Below are 20,602 nucleotides of genomic sequence, written 5' to 3' on the forward strand. Positions count from 1 at the left end.
GGAATTTTAGGGGGGCACAATTCAGTTCACAAGAGGCAGGAATGGTTAGTGAGAGGACCTGGATCTGGGCCATACTGCCTCGTTTTACTGGTCCCAGAGACAGGGGAGTGTGAAGCTTAGGGTCCCACAGCTTGAGTTTGGCAAGGCAGTGCTGGGTCAGAAGCAAATCTGTCTGCCCAGGGTGACTCCCAGACTGAGGACCGCCCACACCCATGGCCTGAAGTCCCCTGGCCTTGGCCCAGGCTCCTTGAGAAGCCCTGGCACCTGTTGCTGCCTCCCGAGTCTCATTTGGGAACTGAGTGGGCTGGGTTAGGCTACCATTCCTGCTCTCCTGGTCCATCTTTTTTTTTCCCCCTAGGGTTGGTGAACATCTGGGGGGGGTGGGGAAATGGGCACCGGTACCTGCTGAAAGGATTATACATCGAAATAATCCAGCTGGGAAGGCGATTTGACAGAGTATTTCCAAGCTCTAAAAATGTGCACATCCAAGATGACTCCCTTATGACACATTCCTAGAAGGGGGACTGCGGGACCAAATTTTAGCTCCAAGGGGAGTCACTAGCATTGGTTTCTCATTTTATTTGGATAAATACCAAAATGCCCAACACCAAGGGACCACAAGAACCAGTCATGGTAACTTATTCAATGGAACACACAGACAGAAAATATGATTCTGCAAAGAAACATTTAATGACTTGGAAAGATTTTTCATCAAATCAAACGAAAAGGCTAATTACAGAACAAGCCATAGTTTGATTTCATCCATGTTAAAAAATATAAAGATCTGGAAGGATAATGAGCCAGGAATAAACAGTGGTTATTTCTGTGTGATGGGACTGTAGAGACTTTTAAGTCTTTGTTTTCTAAAGTAACAATGTATATTTGCTGCTTTTATAATAAGAAAATCTACAAAAAGTTATATTAAAAAATAATTTACATAGTTTTGGCAGAGACCCACTGGCTGGCTAACTCTACAGCTATTACTGACTCAGTCCTCCCTTGCTGCTTTAGCTTTTCCACGCTTCATTGTTCACTTCTCATCTTTCTTGTGTCCCTGACTGCTAGGGTGGCCAGGTGATGGAGTTCTGGCCAGTGAGATCTAAGTAGAAGTCAGCTGAGTGGAGGTGGAGGTTTCTGGGGAAGGCTGTTGCCTGATGAAAGAAGGGGATATTACTGGTGCCGCCACTTCCCCTTTCCTCTTCATGGAAGGTGGAGGTGATGCCTTGAACAGCAGCAGCCCTCTTGTGGCCATGAGGTGATAAGGGTGGTGAGCTTTTGATGGCAGCCTTGAATCATTTCATTAGCCCTGGATGCCTCACCTCCCAGGCTTCCTGGTATGAGTGATAATTCTGCTCTAACAGTTCTTGTTAGATTGGTTATGAATACTTTTGGCTGCAAGTAACAAAGTTTAGACCCTTTAGGCCCTAGATCACTCCTACCTCTCCTCACTGACTCCATGGAGAGAAACAGGGGCATCTTTACCAAGATGATTGCTCCCTAAGCTGGTGGTGCCATCTATTTGGCGTAAGTCTCTGAATTTGTTTGGTGGCTCTGGGAACTGAATGTCTTTTGTAGGATAGGAGATGCAGTCAGCATCCCCACGTGTCAGAATAGAGTAGGGCACGGCATGAGAAAGTGGATCAGCTGTCCTCTAAAACACCTTCCATGTGCTGGGCACTGTGCCAGGTGCTGGGCAGGGACGGGGTGGGCAAAGAGCAAAACAGACCTTGGCCCTGTGTTTTTTATTTTTTCTCTTGGTATATATATTTTTATTGAAGCAGTCAGTTTACAGTGTGTCAATTTCTGGTGTACAGCACAGGGCTTCAGTCACACATGAACGTACATACATTCACTTTCATATTTTTCACCATGAGTTATAAGATATTGAACATAGTTCTGTGCTATACAGTACAAACTTGTTGTTTATCTATTTTATATGTATTAGTATCTGCAAATCTTGCACTCCCAATTTATCCTTTCCCACCCCCTTCTTCCCCTGGTAACCCTAAGTTTGTTTTCTATGCCTGTGAGTCTTTCTGTTTTGTAAATAAGTTTGTCTTTTTGTTTTTTTTTTTTTTTAAGATTCCACATATAAGTGTTATCATACGGTATTTTTCTTTCTCTTTCTGGCTCACTTCACTTGGAATAACACTTTCCAGGTCCATCCATGTTGCTGCAAGTGGCATTATTTTATTAATTTTTATGGCTGAGTAGTATTCCATTATATAAATATTAGCGCAGCTTCATTATCCAGTGATCTGTTGATGGACATTCAGGCTGTTTCTCTGTCTTGGTTATTTTAAACATGCTGCTATGAACATTGGGGAGCATGTATTTTTTCAAATTAGAGTTCCCTCTGGATATATGCCCAGGAGTGGGACTGCTGGCTCACATGGTAAGTCTATTTTGAGTCTTTTGAGGAATCTCCATACTGTTTTCCATAATGCCTGCACCAGGGTCCTGTTTCTGAAGCTTACTGCTTGTTGGAGAAATAGGATATTGCAAAGTTGTAGTTAATTCTTTGCTTAATTTTGACTATTTTGAAGTACAGTGTGTCATGTGAGTAATGGGGGAGCCTGACCTGGTCTGGAGCCCAGGGAAGGCAGCCTAGAAGCTGTTTCTGTGTCCTTAAGCTCAGCGAGATGCCTCCAAAATTCCTGGGCTTGTCTCTGATGGCCTCTGGTCACAGTGCCCCATGGAAGGGCTTCCCTGTGGCAAGGGCCCTCAACTGTGGGCTTTACTGTCCATATTTGATGAACTTTCAACTTTGCACAGGTGAGTGACATGTGTGACACATTTTCAGGGCCACCCACCAGAACAGTGCAGGTGTTACTGAATGCAAGGTCATGTGCCCAACACACCTTGAGGCCAAACAAACTGAAATGTCAGAGTTTGGAGCAGAAAAAGGTTTACTGCAGGGCTGAGCAAGGAGAATGAGCAGTTCAGGTCCCCCAAAACCCCCTAAACTCTCTGAAGGGTTTCGGCAAAGCACTGTTAAAGGCCAACTGGGGGAGGGACAAACCTGGTGTGTGATCAGCTGTGCCAGTTCTCTGGTTGATGTTGAGATAATGTAGCTGTAAACATTATGAATCCTTAAGCCCTAGAAAGTCTGGGGGCTAAGTGCTCATGGTCATCAAGTAGTTAATTTCTTCCCTTTGGTGGTTTTTAGCATCTGAAAAACTCAGGAAATATGCATGAGATACTATTATTCAGGGAGGAGATATGGGAGGGGTCTATCCCCGAAGGCCCCACAGGGTCCTGCTCTGTGACCCTGATGCAAGGTTGGGTGGCGAAGCTGAGGCTCGTTAGAGTAGGGGCTGTTTCCTCCTTTGCTTTCCTTGGCAAAGATGGATCCCTCGGTCTCTCTTTCAGCCACCTTCTATTGAACACCTACTGGATGCTGAGCGCTGTGCTGGGTGGGGATACAGCAAATGATCAGAGTCAACAATAGTGCCTACACTGGGGGTGCTTGTGGTCTGGAGGGAGGAGCCCAGATCACAAGTAAACCCTGTAGGAGTCTGAAGGTGATGGGTGCCCAAGGGGACGAGGCAGAGATGGGAGGAAGGGGTCGTGCTGTGGGTCCCAGCAGGCTGTCAGCAGGAAGGGGGAGGGGCGGGAAGGCTCTCACTGGTCGGGGAGTCAAGCAGTCACCTGGCGGAAAGAAGCCTCTGCAGGGGACAGGGTGTGAAGGCCTTGGGGAATGGCTGCGGGGAGGGAGGGTGGATCCTGCGTGGCCGTGGGCAATAGAGATTGAGCTCTGTGATCTGACTTGTGTTTCAAAAGGACTGCAGGTCAGCCCTTGCCTGTTCCATTTATTCTAAGTCAAAAATCAAGCGTGTCAATGGTGGGGAGCGCCGGTAATCCACACAGTGGATTGATGGGTGTGGTCTCAGACCCTGCCTCTGCCAAGAAAGCCTGAGCAATGAAACATTTATTTTCTTTCCATTTGTTCTGATGTAGCTAAATGTGTATAGCTTTTGCTATCAAAAATTATTCCAATTGTTTAAAAAAAAAAGTGGTTTTCTCTGGAGATAGAAGAGGCAGGGACTTTCACAGGCTATCCTGTCCATCTGTCATCCTTCTGATGTTTGAATAGTTTGATCCTTGAATAGTGTGTGTTTCCTCGTTGTTTGTTTTGTGGCTCTGAACCTTCAGGGCATTCCTGTAGGCAACGTACAAGAAGAAAAGTGCAAAGTCAAATGCACACACACCCTCCTCCACTTGTGTCAGGCCCCGATGGAACAGCCCTGGAGGGTCACTCCAGGAGGGCACATGGCCCCACCACCACTTCCAGTGCTTTCTTTCCCCAAGCTCCAGTGTTTAAAGCAGAAGACAGGCAGAAAATCTTGAAGGAAAATCAGTTACACAGGAGGAGGCTGCTGGCAGGTGATGGGGGCGCTGCCCGGGAAGGAGGGAGGGGATGAAGCCCTTAAGTGGGGTTGGAGGCAGACATTTGGGAGCCTGGCAGCCCACCTACCAGCTATGAACCTGGAGCAAGCTTGCCTTTTCTGAGCCTGTTGTTCACCTGAGAAATGGAAATGATGACATTGCTTCCCCTCCCAGGGCTGCTCTGAGCTGAGACTGGCCAAGTGCCAGCATGTAGTAGTAAACACCAGCAGGGCCATGGGGTCATTCTCTGAGCTCTGGAAATTGAGGGCCAGGCTGTGTGCCTGAAGGCAGGTTGCTTGACCTTCCTGGGCCGCCGCTTCCTCAACTGCAAAACGAAGTTGTAATGGGACAAGGCTGGGGGAGGCATCCCCAGAGTCACAGGTATCTCTTGCAGCCATGACAGTAACCTCTCTGCTCCCCTCAGTTCCCCCTGCCCAGGTTCCGTTACCTGAGCGGTGACTGATGGGCTGCTGGCAGGTTCCCGCCTGCTCTGCTAACATGACGCAGAGCTTCCCAGACCTGAGGCTGCTCCCAACGTTCACCTTCTGCTGGGCCTCAGCCCTGGGTCTCCCCGCTTCCGGTCCCTGTGCCACCCACCGGAAGTGAGGACCAGTGGCCCAGGTCCCGCAAACTCTACCAGCGTGCCGGGGGCTGGAGGGAATATCCAAGTGAGGTGCTACTGCTTATTTACTTTGATCCATTTTTCTACTGAAACTCTTTCCTCCTATGCCTTTTATTTTTCTTAATTTTTAAATTTAAAATAATTTTCTTTCTGTAGTATAGTCAGTTCACAGTGTGTCAATTTCTGGTATACAGCATAACGTTTCAGTAATACGTGTACGTACCTACGTTCGTCTTCACTGTAGGTTACTACGAGATACTGAATACAGTTCCTTGTGCTACAGACAAGAAACTGTTTACACCGCCACGCCTTTGAAAACGGCAATTTCAAACTTTCACCATGATCTGGGTGAGGTTCTTTGAGTTGTTTTTAGGGAACAGACAGAATGGTGGGGTGGATTTTTACTGCCCCTCCTCTCTTTAAAAATCCATCAAAAATAATGGAACAGCATCTGAAAAGGAATATAAATATATATATATATCTGAATCACTTTGCTGTACACCTGAAACTAACACAACATTGTAAATTGCTATATTTCAGTTAAAAATCCATAAAAAACTGACACCACGGTGGAAACCTTCTGCTTCAACTCTACCCGTGAGGCCCATGAAATCTTCCTGAAATTTCAGCAGAGGGTGTACACAGCTTTCCCCACAGCCTCGCTGTAGGAGGTAAGATGTCATATGTGGAACTCTGGCTCTGTAGCAGCACAATGAGCCGAAGCCCTCAAATTATTATATATACTATATATATGTAATACATGTACATAGTACATTAATAAATATACAATACATATATACATAATATATACATATAACATTATATACATTACACATATTATACATATATTAAAAAGGAGCCTTCCTTCAGCACCAGAAGCAGGTGCATGGTGCTGAAAATGTCCTTGGCTGTGGCTTATATAAAAGGAACACAAAAGACCCTCTGGGGGGCCTAAGGACAGTGTCTGGTGATGACTACAGGCGAAGTAAAACAAGAAAACCTACCCCCTCCCCAAAGCAGGTGAGGAGAGCACATCAGAAAGCTTCCGCCAGACTGCCGGACCTCCCCCCAGGGTTTCTGATGCTGCAGGGCCGTGAGGACCCAGAGCACATGCATGTCGAACAAGTTCCCAAGTGATGCTGTTGCTGGTCCAGGGACCCAACTTCGAGAACCACTGCTCTATTTGATACTAGGTATTTGCTCGGGAAGTGTCCTTTCTAAACCCAGCTTTTTGCAGAAGCTCTGACCCCTGAAGGTAACTGTGCAAACCTGGAATGAATTCACCAGCTTAACCAGGAAATGAAGTCACGCTTCCCCTGGTTCTGAAACAGTTCTCTCTCTGGACGTGACCCTATTTTATATTTCATTAGGTTTTTAATCAGGTTCCATGATGAAGTGCTTTAAACAAGGTGAGAATCTAACCTCTTAGAAAGACACAGACAGGGAGAAAGAATGCCTGGTCCGCCAGGTTTCAGAAACTCGAGGGGCGGCTTCTGAGGAATGGTGGGGACCTCCATATCCAGCTTTGTCCCCTCCATCTGGCCCCTCAACAGCACAGAGCAGTGGCCCAGAAGCCAGACTGCCTGGGTTAGAGGAGCAGTGTAGCCAATTAGCAACATGATGGATGGTGTGGTCCTGTGACTTACCTAATAGGGCGCTTACACGACCTGCTGTTAGGAGGAAATTGAGGCCTTGGGTCAACAACGACTCAAAGGGCTCAGAGTAGTGCCTGTGGCTGTTACTAGAATCACTGTCAGAATCAGAGATCCAGGGCTCCGATGGGCAAGAGAGAATTTGACCTGGGAGGACACTCACGGCTCAGGCTATGAACAAATACATTACTGAGCTGCTAAATGCCAAAGACCTAGCTCGGCTGGAGGTCCCTGCCCTCAGAGAGCATCCATCCGGCCAGTGGGGAAAACACACATTCAGCGAAGATGCCCACCAGTGAAGGCAGGATGACAGAATGAGAGAAATGCTCTAATCAGTTACCTTACCTGGCTTGGCTTTCTGGGTTTTGGGGAGTCAGTGATTCAGCGCTGGCTGAAATCTGGAGGACAGTGAGGACCAGTCCTGGGGAAGGTGTGAGCACCTGGAGAGGGGTCTTGGGGCAGGTGTGTCAGAGGGAGGAATGGTGTGGACTGAGAGGTGGCTGGGGCATGCGTGCCACTTGGGGTCCCAGTGCAGTCTGGGTGAGGCCAACTCTTTTAAGGGGGTGGAGCGATTCACACGATGTAAGCGTGCATTTGGAAAAGAAGAGATGGGGTTGGAATGGAAGCTGGACAGGATGTGGGGAGAGCAAAAAGGAGGTGGTCACACATCTGAAGCCTCCCCTGGAGAGCCTCTTAACAGCCAGTCCCTGAGCACAGGTGTCACCCCCAGGACTGGGAGGCCGCAGGCGTGCGGAGGAGGGTGGGAGGCCACCTTTCCTGCATGCTGACGCTGCCAGCATGGACCACACTGTCCTCTGTCTACGTGGCCACAAAAGGCCTTCCTTTCTCCCAAGAGTGTCCCCCGTCCTGTCACTAGGTCCTCCCTTCCCTCCACTGGGCTCTATTCCCAGCTCTCACCACCACGTGTCAAGATCCAGGCCCTGTTCGCCGCTGTGCATTCCGAGCATCTGGGAGGAAGAGTTCAGTTTAGTCAGTTTCGTGGCGTGGAACCCTTCTCGGGGCCCGCAACCCCACTCTCACCCTGGGAAGCCGGGAGCTCCATTCTCTCTGCAGAAGCTCATGCTGTGAGAAGTGTCTTCTTTTAAAAGTGGAGCTGTCTGGGCTGGGGGAGACACCGCCACAAGGCGGCTGTGTCGGCAGTGGTGTCTGCAGAGCAGGCAGGGTGAACCAGAGAGCCGCACGCCGGGCCTGCGGGACCCGGCGCTGATGACCGACGGCCGCGGAAGAGGTGTGATGGGGGCCGGTGCCCAGAGCGCTGCCTGTGGTGGGGTGTGACCCTGGTGTTGTGAAGTAGCCGTTCTCTGATGGGCAACGGCCTGATTCACAACACCAGCTGCCCCACCGCACCATGCGGGGGAGGACTCGGCGTTGCTGAGGGTCGTGGGGTCACCTCCTCCGTGCTGCCCCTGGAGTGTGCACAGGGGACAGAGCAGCGGTGGGTTAGAGGCTTTTCTTGGTGGTGTCCTTTGCCAACCCTCCTATCTCCTGGGGTCATGAGTGGGTATCAGAGGCTCCTGGAAGCCCTGGGCTCATCTGAGCACTGGTGCTCCTCTGGGAAGGGGGACGGTCTATGCCTTCAACAGCCTCAAAGGGAGACATCACTCCACAGCTTACCTATCTCTGCCAGAGGAGGTGTGACAGTAACCAAATATTTTTAAGGTAATGTGCGGAGTCAAGTTTTTTCCTCCAGTTAGCATCTTGATCCTTGTACGGGAGGAACGCAGGGCTTCCCATTCCTCTGTTGCCAAACCTAAAAACCAGAGAGCGTTCTTACCTCGGGTTCTGAGTCATAACACTGCCACGACTGCCCCCTCTCGATTTGTCTGCCTGTCCAGGGTCCCCAGATTTCAAAGGCCACGTGGAGTAGCTCCCACATCTACTAAAACAACCAAGGTGAGAATGGATCTTCTAAGGATGGAGTATGTCCTCCAGAGGGTAAAAAGCACTTTCCAAACACAAAGGCTAACACTGAGGGTTCGGGGCAGTCATGCAGACCAACTAAAGCCGAGGAATCAGGTGGTCCTCGTGAAAACAGTGCCCATCACTGCCTGGCCCCGCAGTCCGCAGCTGACCTCCAGGGCTCTCCCTGTCCCAGATTCAGCAGGGAGGTATTAAACATCTCGACTAGAGAAATTCAGCAGTAAAATAACTTTGGAACTTTTCTTTTTGGTAGCTCCCTGGATCTTATCACCATCATAAAATTATGTCACATAAAGTGACCTGAAAATAACATTTGAAGTTTAATCCCTATTTCCAGGTGAAACACCTTTAAATGAACAGCTCTGGGGCCCTAAATGGCTCCTGCCCGCTGCATGGTTCTTAGTTACCCAACCAAGAAAAACTGCATTTTTCACTTTCTGCTACCTAGCCTGGAACCTGTTTTGTCCTGAGGCTGCAAAGTGGGCCAGTTCCTAGGACGGGATGTGACACGGGTCCTGCCCAGGTTCTTGCTGGAGTCAGGGGCGGAGGGGGAGAACCTGGAGCAGTTCATCAGTCCTGGCCAGGCCACGGAAATCACTGTGGCTTTGGGGTTCAGAAGTGTCTGGATTCGCATGTCTACAATCAAAGAATCCCTGCCAGGACATCGGGCCACAGTGGGCCACAGCTTGGCCGCACTGAAGGTTTCTGCCACGTACTTCTCTACCCAGGCAGGATGTGGACCAGCTTCACAGCTCACTTGGGATGGCAGGAGGTGGACATCCAGGCCCCCTGCTGTTCTAGGCACTTTCTAGGCTCTCATTCTTTGAATCTTCGTCACACCCTGTGACGGTCATCATTTATCAGAGCCGGGGTGGACAGGGCAGCTGGCTTCAGCTCAGCCTCCAACTTCCCTGGGTGGATGTGAAAACAGTGCCCATCACTGCCTTTCCCTTATTCGGATTCCTCATCTGCTGAGGAAGGGCCCAGAATAGACTTCTCTGGGGCCCCCAGCACTGGAGGATGGAGGTCTGCTCCCTTGAACGTAGTATAGACTAGTGGGTGGCTCGGTGGCACCATGGTTGAGCCCTGGGACTTTGAAAACAGGTGTGACTTCCTGTGTTCCCAGGACGAGTTACTGCACCTCCTGGGCCTCACTTTCAGTATCTGCAAAACAGGGTAATAATACGATTGGAAAACTTTGCCGACATTACATGCTTTTGATATTGGTGTGTATCCGATGAGTGCTGGTGCTGAGTTACGTGGCTGGCTTTCCGAGCATCAGGTAGAGAGACCTCGAGATTCTTCTTTCCTGTGAGGCTGACATTTCTGGGGACTATCTTAAGGGCTGACACGCAAGTTCTGGAAACTGGGATTAGGTCCTTAATTCAGGTAAAATAAAGCAGGGGGACAGTGAACTGCTACTGCTGAGTGGCCGGCACCTTCAGCAAAGCACTTACTTTTCACATGGGAAGCTCATATTGGTACCAGGTAAAACCTGACAACACCACGAACCCAGGGACTGGCATCCCTCCCTGCCTGTGAGGGATAAAAGGTGACGCAGGGAATGGGTGACAAGCTGGGGCCACACACAGACCCATCCACAGCCAACTCTTCTTGCCTAGAACCCACCAGGGCCCATGGGATCAAAGAGAGATCAAGAGGTGATCCTCTCAAAAGGGCAAGTGCTCTTCATGTTTTAATTTCAAATATTTGCAGGGAGTTGGCATCGTGCAAGGGCGTGGCCTGGCTGCTTTCTTTCCTCTCATCCCTCACTGATTAACCTCTTGCTGTCTCTGCTTTTCTAAATTCTCAAATATGCCCTGTCTCCCCCCCCCTCCCCAGGGCCTTTGCACAAGCTGCTTCCGCCGCCTGGAATGCCTCACTCCCCGTTTTGCATAGTTTAATACCAACTTCTCCTTCAGATTTCAATTCCAGGATGACTTTCTGGACACGCAGGAGTCTGACCCGACTCCTCTGTAACGTGCTGTCCAGGTGTCCAGTCCTCTTCCTTTAAGGCATCCACCATGCAGTGTGGGTGAAACTTCCTCCACTCAACTCTAACCTGCCCAGCAGGTTCCCCGCACTGGCCACGTGGGGGATGCTTGATGCATACCAGTTGGGTGAATGAATGATGTAAACTAAGACTCTGGTGGTCTAACTACTCTTCTAAGAATTTAGAAAAGGGGAAAAAAAAAATCAAAATAGCACCAAGTATCTCAAGGACACACACAGGGCTGTTCTGTAATGAGTAATTTTACATCATTATCTGACAGCCAGACCTCCTAACCATTTCCCTGACTCTAGGCTAATGGTGCCCTGATGCACAGGGAAATCAGAGGGATTCCTCCAGAGGGGCAGACCGATTTGGTTCATCTCTCCAAGGCTCCCCATCATGCCCACGATAGAGCCCCCGATCCTATGGCTCCTCACTTCCCGGCCTGCCCCTCCTCCCATATGGAGCAGGAGTCCCACCAGGACACCACGTGTGCCTGCTTTTGTGGATGTGAAGGCCCTGCCTGCTACCACCCAGCGCACTCCTGCTCCTGCCGGCAGGTTCCAGACTCAGCCGCCAAGAAGGTCCTCCTGGTCCCCTGCTCGGCCTGAGCTCTTGGCCCATGTCTATGACCCTTGTACCTTTCAATGTCTTTCCATCACTTTTCAGTCTGTCTTAGGAGACGGTGGTCTCAGGGACAGAGGGCGTCAGGGAGTCACCTGGCAGTTGAGTACTGCACAGCAGCTGGAACCCCAGGACCTGCCCCGCGGCTGTGCTGTCGATCAGTTAACAAAGTCCTGCAAAGGTGAGGGGTGAAGACAGAAAACAATACAAATTTGTCCTTAGCGTCCCCTGACTCAGCAGAATAGCTGGTACTTTGCCACTGGACCGGCACGCACTCCCCACCTCTCACCTGGACGATGCTCTATGCGTCTGACCTGTCCCTCTGAGTCATTCTTCATGCTGCAGCCTGAGCTGTCCGTCTCAAACGTGACTCAGAGCATGCCACTCTCCTGCCTCAACCTTTGTTCCCTTCCCCTCCCAAATTCCCTGCCAAAGCACATGGGTCCTGGTGGTCCAGCCCCACCTCCCCCTTTTTGTGAATTTAGTTGCACTTTTTTTCTTTCTTTCAGATCTCGAAACACAGACTAGACCATATGGCGCCTTCTACAATGTAAAAAACCCTGGCCTTTCCTGTGGATGAAGCCTTTTGTGAACTCAAGGCTGCAGATGCAGCCCTAAAACAGGGCATGTGACCTGGTGGGTGGCCTTGGGCTGGACTCCAGCCCCCACATGCCCCAGGGCCGGAGGCTCTTGTGTCGCTGAGCCACGAGGAGTGGCCCTGCTGGAACGACCTGGTTCCCTGCCACCTCAGGGCCTTTTTACCTGCTGCTGCCTCCCTGGGGACCTCAGCTACCCTAGAGGCATTTGGTGAGAATATTAAGATTTCTCATGTTCCAAAATTCTGCACCAATTTTCACCAAAGCCTTTTATCTCTTTATTTCGCACTTCGGCCTTATGTGAATTCTTCACTATTTGCTTGGCAGGGTCAAGCCAGCTAATCTTTTTTTTTTTTTTCCCCCCAAACTCACATAATGATCACTTGGTGAAGGCAATCCAAAGGATGTGACATTTATCTAAGCTCTGTAACACCAGCGATCTCAAATCAACAAACCGTTTTCCTGCCTGTTGCTTCTGGAAAGAGATGACGGCAACAGAAAAAGGGTATGTTTCTCATCAGCCACTTCCCACGCTGACCATGGGTCAACGCAGACATCCCCCCACCCTGGCTAGGGATGCAGGGCTCCACCCACCACGATCCCCCCTCAGGGATTCTGATAAACTAGATTTGGGGACAGTGGCTCTAAATCTAGGGCTGTGTTAAAAATGGACACGTCAAATGAGCCTTGGCGCAGTGGGAGTCGGGCAGGAGGAAAATGAAGTCTCACTCACGCGGCAGGCGCTGCTGGTACCCGGCACCACTGTTTCCATTCGCAGGGGACCCTCGGCTTGGTGGTTTCCTTGGGATGGGAGCGGGAGTGTATTCAGTCCGCATTCAGGCTGGCTGGGTGCCAGGGACTTAACATCCCTCAGCAGCGACAGACACCTGCTCTCTCGCCCGACGTGGGGTGGCAGAAGCCCCACCTGCAGTAACCTGGAGGATAACTCCATCTTATTGGCTCCCTCCCCTCTCACCTGCCCAGCCTCCCCAACCCTCACCTGTGCATTAGCCACTGTGTTAGTGTATTTCAGTGCCCCTGCGTTCTGAACGGCTGTATCTTACATTGTGCCCAAGGCCCCTTGCAGCAGGACCAGGGGGCGGAGCACAAGGCACACTCACTGATACTGAACCCGCTCTTGTATAAGCGGGACCCAGGAGCACCTCCTGAGATCTTCTGTCCTGGGTGGTCTTGCTTGCTCAGCCTGGTCTTGCCCTGACTTCCAGGGATTCAGAATACACCAGTCCGGCAAGACCACCCATTCCAAGTAGGTGTTTTCTAAACTGCGTTGTCCTTATGTTTCTTCATTGTTTGCTCTGGACAATAACCCGCTACATGGAGAACCCACCGGCACCGAAACGCCACAGGATTAGGATCCCTCTGCGGGGTCTGCGTGCACACAGGCTGCTCCAGGTATTTAAAAGCGCGGCTACTCTAGGACGTGGCAAACTGAAGCCTGAAGGCAGTCTGTGGTGTCTGCTTGCTTTAGTCTACCTTGGCTGGTGTCTTCCAAGTGGGCTTTAAAATACAAACTCCTGGTTCACAGAGGACGGCCGGGCCTGCCCTGCCCAGCCCAGCCCGGAGTTTATTAGCACAGTTAATATCGCGTGCAAATAGATTTCCCCGCTTCAGTCATGCCAGTCCATTAATTCAGCCCCTTGTCTGCTACATCTTTATCCCTGGCAGGTTAATCCTGCCAAATGCCTTCGCTGTAGCACATGTCACGCTGTGCCTATGTCCAACAATGCCATTGTGCTAATCCTGTTGTATCAGCTTTGAGGCCCTGTCTGGTCAATCCAATGGTGGAATCCGTGCACAGAACCTTTTTTTGCCAAGATCTTTCTCCTACGGTGGGCACCCACCCCTTCCCTTTTGAAGAAAAATATTTTTTAAAACATGGTTTCAATTAAATGGTCTGAAAGTCAACCACCGTGTTTGGACAGCTGCCAATGCCAATGTTACGCGGACAGGGATGTCAAGGCTCTCAGTGGGCCTCCAAACTCTTTCCAGAAGCCTCATCCAGCCCTCCGCTGAATATGCTAAATGGAAGGGGTTAAAAGAGGAAAATCTGCTCAAGATTGCTTTTCCCTGGGGCTTGAAGACGACTGAGTGGAGGGCATGTGTATCACCCGTTATCTTTGGTGCCGACCACTTCAGGGTTCAGTGGAATCACTAACGTGAATTCTTGGAAGAGGTACATCCCCTCCTGCAAAACACCTTTGCCAGGTATCCACCTACCAGGGGGAAGAGAAGCATCTCCGGGTCCCACAGTGTGTTTCTCTTCTAGTCCGTGGCCTTGCAGCCAGGCTCGCCCACATTCAAATGCCGGCTGGACCACTTTCTACCTCTGTGACCTGTAGACTGGGCATAACCACGGCATCTGCCGTGCGGGTGCAGGGACTCAGTCCGTGCTCATCACTCAGAACGGTGCTGACACACAGAGCAGGCCCTGGGTAAATATAAGCCAACATCAGCACAGCCTGTGAAATGTGTCAGAACTCTGTCCTTTGCAGCTTACTGTGGTACACACATGAAGTGCACGGTCAAATTCCACACGCACCTGTCTTCTGAGGCCTCTGGATGTAAACTCTGCGCTCGTGCCTGCTAGTTCTAGGAATCTGGCTAGGAGGAGCCCTTTCTAGCTTCTCTATCACTGGTCTCTGTCTGCGTTACCCCTGGCAGCTCTGGTGGGGGTGAAAAAGTGCTCTAGGTGGATAAGCACAGGGCCTGGGGTTAGGTGACTCTGAGCCAAGTACTCAACCTTTGAGGTTCTTACAATCCCGATGCTAGAAATGGTGGGACTTGGTTCTACACTGCGGAGTTATGGCGAGGACTAAGTGAATTAGCATGGAGGTGGGACCTGGCATGCTGCTAAGAGCGCAGTAACTGCCCCATCAGTAACGGCCATTATGGTCACGGAGTCTCTGGCAAGGCAGCAGGGCGTCCCTCTCCATCCTCCACCCACCTGCCTCCTGGTCTCCATGGAGATCTTGTGAGAAAGACATGGGGTCACAGAGCACAGGGTCTGGCTTCCAACAGAAGCTCAGGATCTGAAGCCTTGCTCACTGCTGTTAAATCCTAGTTCACTCGGGTTCATTTCCTACCCCAACGTCCTCAGCATCATAGTCTCTTCTGCACGAGCCTGTGCCATTAGTCTTTGGTCTGAACCCTGCTAAGACTCATGAGTGGTTTTAAAATGACAGCATACGTGTGTATCTACGGAGCTGAAGCTGCCGCTGGTTTGCACAGAGCTGAATCTGCATTGTGGCACGAGCAATGAGACATTTTCGTGCTAACCTTGAGGGCGGGGAATAGGTTTAATTCCTCACCCTCCGTGTGGGATGTGTCAGGACGGGATTTTGGCTCTGGACATGAGGAGGATTTTGCTCCCGGGAAGAGCCGTATTGGAGGCTTCCCTTGGCAACCGGGCCACTGAACACCCCCTCCTGCTCCTGGATCCTGCTAGGTCGTCTAATAAATAAGTCCTACCATTATTAGCTGAGAACTTACTTTGTCCTCGTCATCAGGCTCGTCACTTCACATTCATGACCTTGAATTCCAGTTGAGGTGAGACAGAATTATTTCACCAGCTTCTTGTGTTAAAGAAATGGAGAAATTTAAGTACTCAACTACTTCAAGAAAATAGAGGCTTGGAAATGACAATTAACTTACCCAGATTTGCAGGTAGAAAGTCGCTGCAGTGATCCGGCAATCCCACTCCTGGGCACGTATCTGGAGAAAACTCGACTTGGAAGAGAGACAAGCATCCCCATGTTCACACAAGCACTGTTTACAACAGCCAAGATGTGGACGCAACCTAAGCGTCCATCAGCAGGTGAGTGGATAAAGAAGCTGTGGTACATATGCACACTGGAATACTACTCAGCCATAAAAAGAATGAAATAATGCCATTTGTAGCAACATGGCTGGACCTAGAGATGATCATACTAAGTGAAGAAAGTCAGACAGAGAAAGACAAATACCATATGATATCCCTTATATGTGGCATCTAAAAAAATTACATGAATGAACTTATTTACAAAACAAACACTCACAGACATGGAAAACAAACTTACGGTTACCAAAGGGGAAAAGGGGAGTAGGGAGGGATAAATTAGGAAGTTGGGATTAGCAGGTACAAACTACTATATATAAAATAGATAAACAACAAGGTCCTACTGTGTAGCACAGGGAACTGTATTCAATATCTTGTGATGGCCTACAGTGAAAAAAAAAAAAAAAAAAGAATGTATGTATGTATGATTGAATTACCATGCTGTACACCAGAAACTAACACAACGTTGCAAATCAACTATACCCCAATTAAAAAAAAAAAGTGGCTGCAAAACTGGGGTTTGAGCCCAGAGCTGCTGGCGCTCTGGCCACAAGGCTACAAATACATTTTTGGCGTGATGCTGTTTCTTCTGCTGAGCATCTGAGTCAAGGGCGGGCTTCCCAAATTACCAACTCCCGTCAGCATTTATTTGTCCCAAATTATAGCCATGCCAAATGCATTATTTTCCCTTTCCTTTCATTTTTTGATAAATCCTGCACTTGGGTTTTTCTTGTGGGGGGCTGCTGAGGGGGAATATGGCAAAAAAACAAAACAAAACAAAAAACCCCCAAGACTCCTTTTTTGCAAAAATTAGGCAATTCCAGCCTCTAGCATTTCTCCAGTGATTAGAAAATCCCCATGTATCCCAAGTTTACCACATAGATCGTAATCTGGTTTTCAACTGCCAAGCTCTTGCCTAGAATGGGTTTGCAATACTTCATGCTAATTAAAACATGATGGAATCCGGCTATTTGCAAAAAACAAGCATCTCTGACCCTCTGGCTTCCGTGGCTCAGGCAACTCACCGAGACCCACCTGTGTGTTGCCTTGGCGAGCATTCCTGCTGAGAGGGCTGCCTGCCCATCGAGCTGGGGTCTTGAGAGAGCCCTGCTTACCTAGCAGAATGCAAACATCTCTGAACTTTGCTTACTGGATAAAAAGGCAGCCTGAGCTTCCCACTGCTTTTCCTGCGGTGGGATCAATCATACATCCTGCCTGAATCGGGCCCCTGCTCATGATTAATCTCTCAGAGGCAAAGCTCCTCCTTGGGGTGGACTGCAGTACTGAGTGCAGTCTTCTAGGGGGCGGAGGTGGGAGGAAAAGAAAGGCTGGGAGCAGAATAATGAGCACCCAACGTCTGCTCTGTGCCCTGCGCTCCAGGAAGCTTTTTTTTTTTTTTTTGTGGTTGATTCACTGTCAGAAAATTTGCTTTTGCAGTGAATACTACTTAGCATCATGGAGGGAGTTCATGATTTCTTCTCTACTGTGTGATTCTGGTGCCTCAGTTAGGTGTGTGTGTATGTTTTCTATTCCTTTTTAGCCAAATCAAAGTTGGCTAGTTCCTGCCTCTTTGGTGGTTCTAGGGATGTGCTCAGCACTCACATCCCGTCAGAGGGACACAAAGGACTGGGGTTTCTCTACTCAAAAGGATTGCACTGTGACAATTTGACACAACTGAAAGAGACCTGTTATTGACTTGGCTCCCAGGACTCTGCTTCACTCATTCTTCACTGAATGTGAAGATGCTTGAGGGTTGTTGAATTTTCCCTGTTCTTTCATGGCGGTCATCTCAGTTCCTAGGTCTGTTGAGGGGGTGTGTGGGAGGAGGGGGACGACAGCAGGGAGGTGACAGTCCCACAGGCATTCATCAGAGGCAGCTGAGACTTGAGCCCCTGAGAGCTTCCAAAAGGGTTGTCAGCAACCTGCCCTTCTTGAATAATGCTGTTTTGTTACTATTTTAGGAACCAAGCAAAATGCAGGAATCAACCTTTAAAGCACCCCAGACCGCAGAAGCCTCTATCGATATAAAAAACCACCTAAGCAGTGACTTCACTGAGAGATCCGGTAAAAAGCAAGTTTCCTTGCTACCCTGGATATCACGTGTGAGACACACGTAGTCTCTTGTGGGGACGTGCTCGTTGTACCACATCTGCATTTCTCTCTGAAAAGGGATTTCTTTGGGGAAGGCACCTCCCCTCCCCTGTGAGCCCCGGAAGACAGACTGACAACAGGAGGCTTAAGCCATTTTAACAATGGGAGGATTATTTCCTAACCTGGTGTGTGTCAGACGCCTATTAATAAATGAACAAGACAGCCCTGTCTCCATGCGTCCCCAAAGACAAAGCCCCCACACCCACGGACCGGAGCTGCGGCGTCCATGGGGTTACTGCCCTCTCCCCTCCTGCCGCCTGCCCCGGCCCCGGGGAGAGTCCTTCTGGGCACATCTGAGACCCCCGGGGGCCCAGCCAGAGGTGGCCACAGAGGGGACCCGGGGCTCCAGCACCTGGGTCAGGGGAGCCGCTCCCCGTTCCCCTGGCCGTGCCTTCCTGCTTTGTTCTTGGCATTTCCATCGACAGAGGACAAAACGCTTTCTTGTCAAAATGTACACTGGGGAAACTTGACAGCGGTCTTTCTCAGGGAAGAAAAGGTGGTGGTGTTTGAAATCCCTGATTGGCATCGAGACCTCAGAGGCCTGACTGGGCAGCTCTGGCTCTCAGCAGACCTACTTTTTCTGATTTGAGAGGCCCGTTGCCTCCCGCACTTCCTGGCCGTGGAGCTCTGGGGAAGTTCCCCTGCAAGGTTCTAAGGCCAATGCATTCTCCTCTCCCCAGGATTTCTCCTAAGAAACAGTCCTTAAAAAAAAAAATGCAGCAACTAATATAATCCGGAGGAAGGAACCCTTTGAATGCAACGTGGTTTAACGCCGTGGCGCAGGGAGGGTCTCCTTCTGAGCAGAACACGTTACCTCCAAGACACCACAAAATACTCGGGGAAGGATAACGAGGAACGAGCTGCTGGGGATGGAGGAGTCACACACAGCCTCGCACACCCGCCAGGAGCCACTGCAGCCGCACACTCGCCGTCTGTTAGGAGATCACCGGCCCTCTTTCAGGGAGATCACTAGCAAAACAGGGACAAATCAGGAGTCCCAAATTTTCTGTGGTTATTAAGCAGTTTCTGGGGGCTGGGAGCAGTCACCTCTTGGAGGGGCCACTCCCCAGACCCTAGACCTAGGCTCAAGGCTGCCATGATTCTTACAGAACATCATTATTGAAGCAGCTCAGGATCCACCTCTGTTAGCCCCTAAAGGAGACCCAGGTCAGCCGGAGCTACTGAATTCCTCTAGAACTCTGGCCCCACGTACCACACCTCAAAGACGCCTCTGAGCCCTGGGGACAGGGACAGCTTTCCTGCAAATGGAGGGGTCTGGATGCCTGGGGAAGGGGTTATATTAGAAGAGCAGGAAGTGGCGTGGACCAAGGCAGAGGGTGGAATTCGGAGGGGTCCAAGCAGCTTCCTTGGAAACAATCTTGAAAAAAAAACTCCTCTGTAATTATTTACTGATAAAATCGAACGAGGAGTATTTAGACAAATATTCCTGAGACTTTGCTCAAAGTCAAGCACGTCTGAAACCGTAGGTATCTTAACTTAAGCATTTAAAGACAGCATGGTGAGAAGCGGTCCAGGACAGAAAAGATCCAGGACGCCTTTGCCCATGAGGAGGTGGATGCCGGGGGAGGAGGGAGGTCTTTACAGATGTAAAGATGCAGCCCCACCCTCTGAGCTGACATCCCATCTGACAGCGCTACAATCAGCAGCCTTGTAATGCTGCCCACAGGCTCTGGCTCACTCTGCCTCAGTTTCCTTATTGCTAAAATGGAAACAGCAACACCCTGGAACAAAATCAGACAGCACCTGTCTTGCGCACGGCCACGGCTACAGCCAACTCAGAACCCCGGTCACAAGGCCCAGGAAAAAGCCCAACTGACCTGGAGGCGCTGTGGGGCCTCTCCATCCTTATTCTGGACACCAAACAAGATGCCCAGCCTCCTTCATCTTGCAAGAGATTTCCAGAAAATGGTCACCCTCATAGTAAACTCCAGTTTCAGACTCTGCAAAGGCAACCCTGGGGGCTCAGCTGAATTTCATGGGGACTCTTCAGGCCCAAAGAAGGTCCACCTTTATCACTGACCTGCTGTCTTAACTCTGGGCTGAACAGCTGCGGGTGGGGGTGAGTGGACGCGATAGGTAGGGAAGTCTGCCAGCCCAGGACCTCACTGCCGGATTCTCTTCTGCACACGCGTACCTTGTAAGACAAAGTGACAGGGCACAGCTAGCATTACCACAGCACCCTTAAGTGCCTCTTGGCTCTTGTTTGATACAGTGCTTCCAGTGATATGCTTTTATGGGTCTTTTAAGCACAGGTGGCAAGGGGATGAAGGCTTTCCTGTTTTAGGGCTGGGGCACTCCTCCACCCCACCTCCCCACACCCCTCTTCCACATCGTTTGAAAAAACCAGGCAGCATGCTGATGCAATGGTCTCTAGACAAAGTACCTAGCTCGCAACCTAGCTGATGCTATTCCTTTGTCCTCTCACTCCCAGAGCCAACAGCTGCGGACCTGGGGGGCTCTGCAGAAGTGAGGGGTGGGCTCTCAAAGGAAGCTCAAGAGAAATAGGGGAAATGAAAAGCCCAATGGCAAAGCTTGTCTTCTCACATGAAGATATGCCCCACCTCCATTTCCCTTGTCCTCGACAGGTACTAAAAGGGGAGGCAGGGGATAGGGCATGGTTTTGTGCCCATTTTGCAGATGGGGAAAGGTGAGGTGATGGGGCCTAAAGCAGACTTGTCTGGGGGCAGCCTGTGAACCGGGATGAAAATCACAGGTTGGGAGGGGTCAGACATAGTTTGTCAATATCCCTGATTTTCCTTTGAAGCAAATTTTGTTTCC

At 50.1% G+C, this 20,602-nt stretch overlaps 1 long non-coding RNA gene across 2 annotated transcripts; it reads right to left on the reverse strand.

The window, feature by feature from the left end:
* Positions 1 to 666: 666 nt before the first annotated feature.
* On the reverse strand, positions 667 to 17,616 carry LOC123614295 (uncharacterized). 2 transcript variants are annotated; one of them, XR_012500050.1, is made up of 3 exons: positions 15,328 to 17,616; positions 8,299 to 14,197; positions 667 to 8,090 (listed from the first exon to the last, which is right to left on the reverse strand). It is a non-coding gene; the product is annotated as an uncharacterized LOC123614295 (long non-coding RNA). The 2 variants fall into 2 exon arrangements; XR_006721655.2 differs by having other exon boundaries at positions 8,299 to 8,434; positions 9,321 to 17,616.
* Between the last annotated feature and the right edge of the window lie 2,986 nt (positions 17,617 to 20,602).

This window comes from Camelus bactrianus, chromosome 17 (assembly GCF_048773025.1).
Source record: "Camelus bactrianus isolate YW-2024 breed Bactrian camel chromosome 17, ASM4877302v1, whole genome shotgun sequence".
Taxonomy (NCBI): Eukaryota; Metazoa; Chordata; class Mammalia; order Artiodactyla; family Camelidae; genus Camelus; species Camelus bactrianus.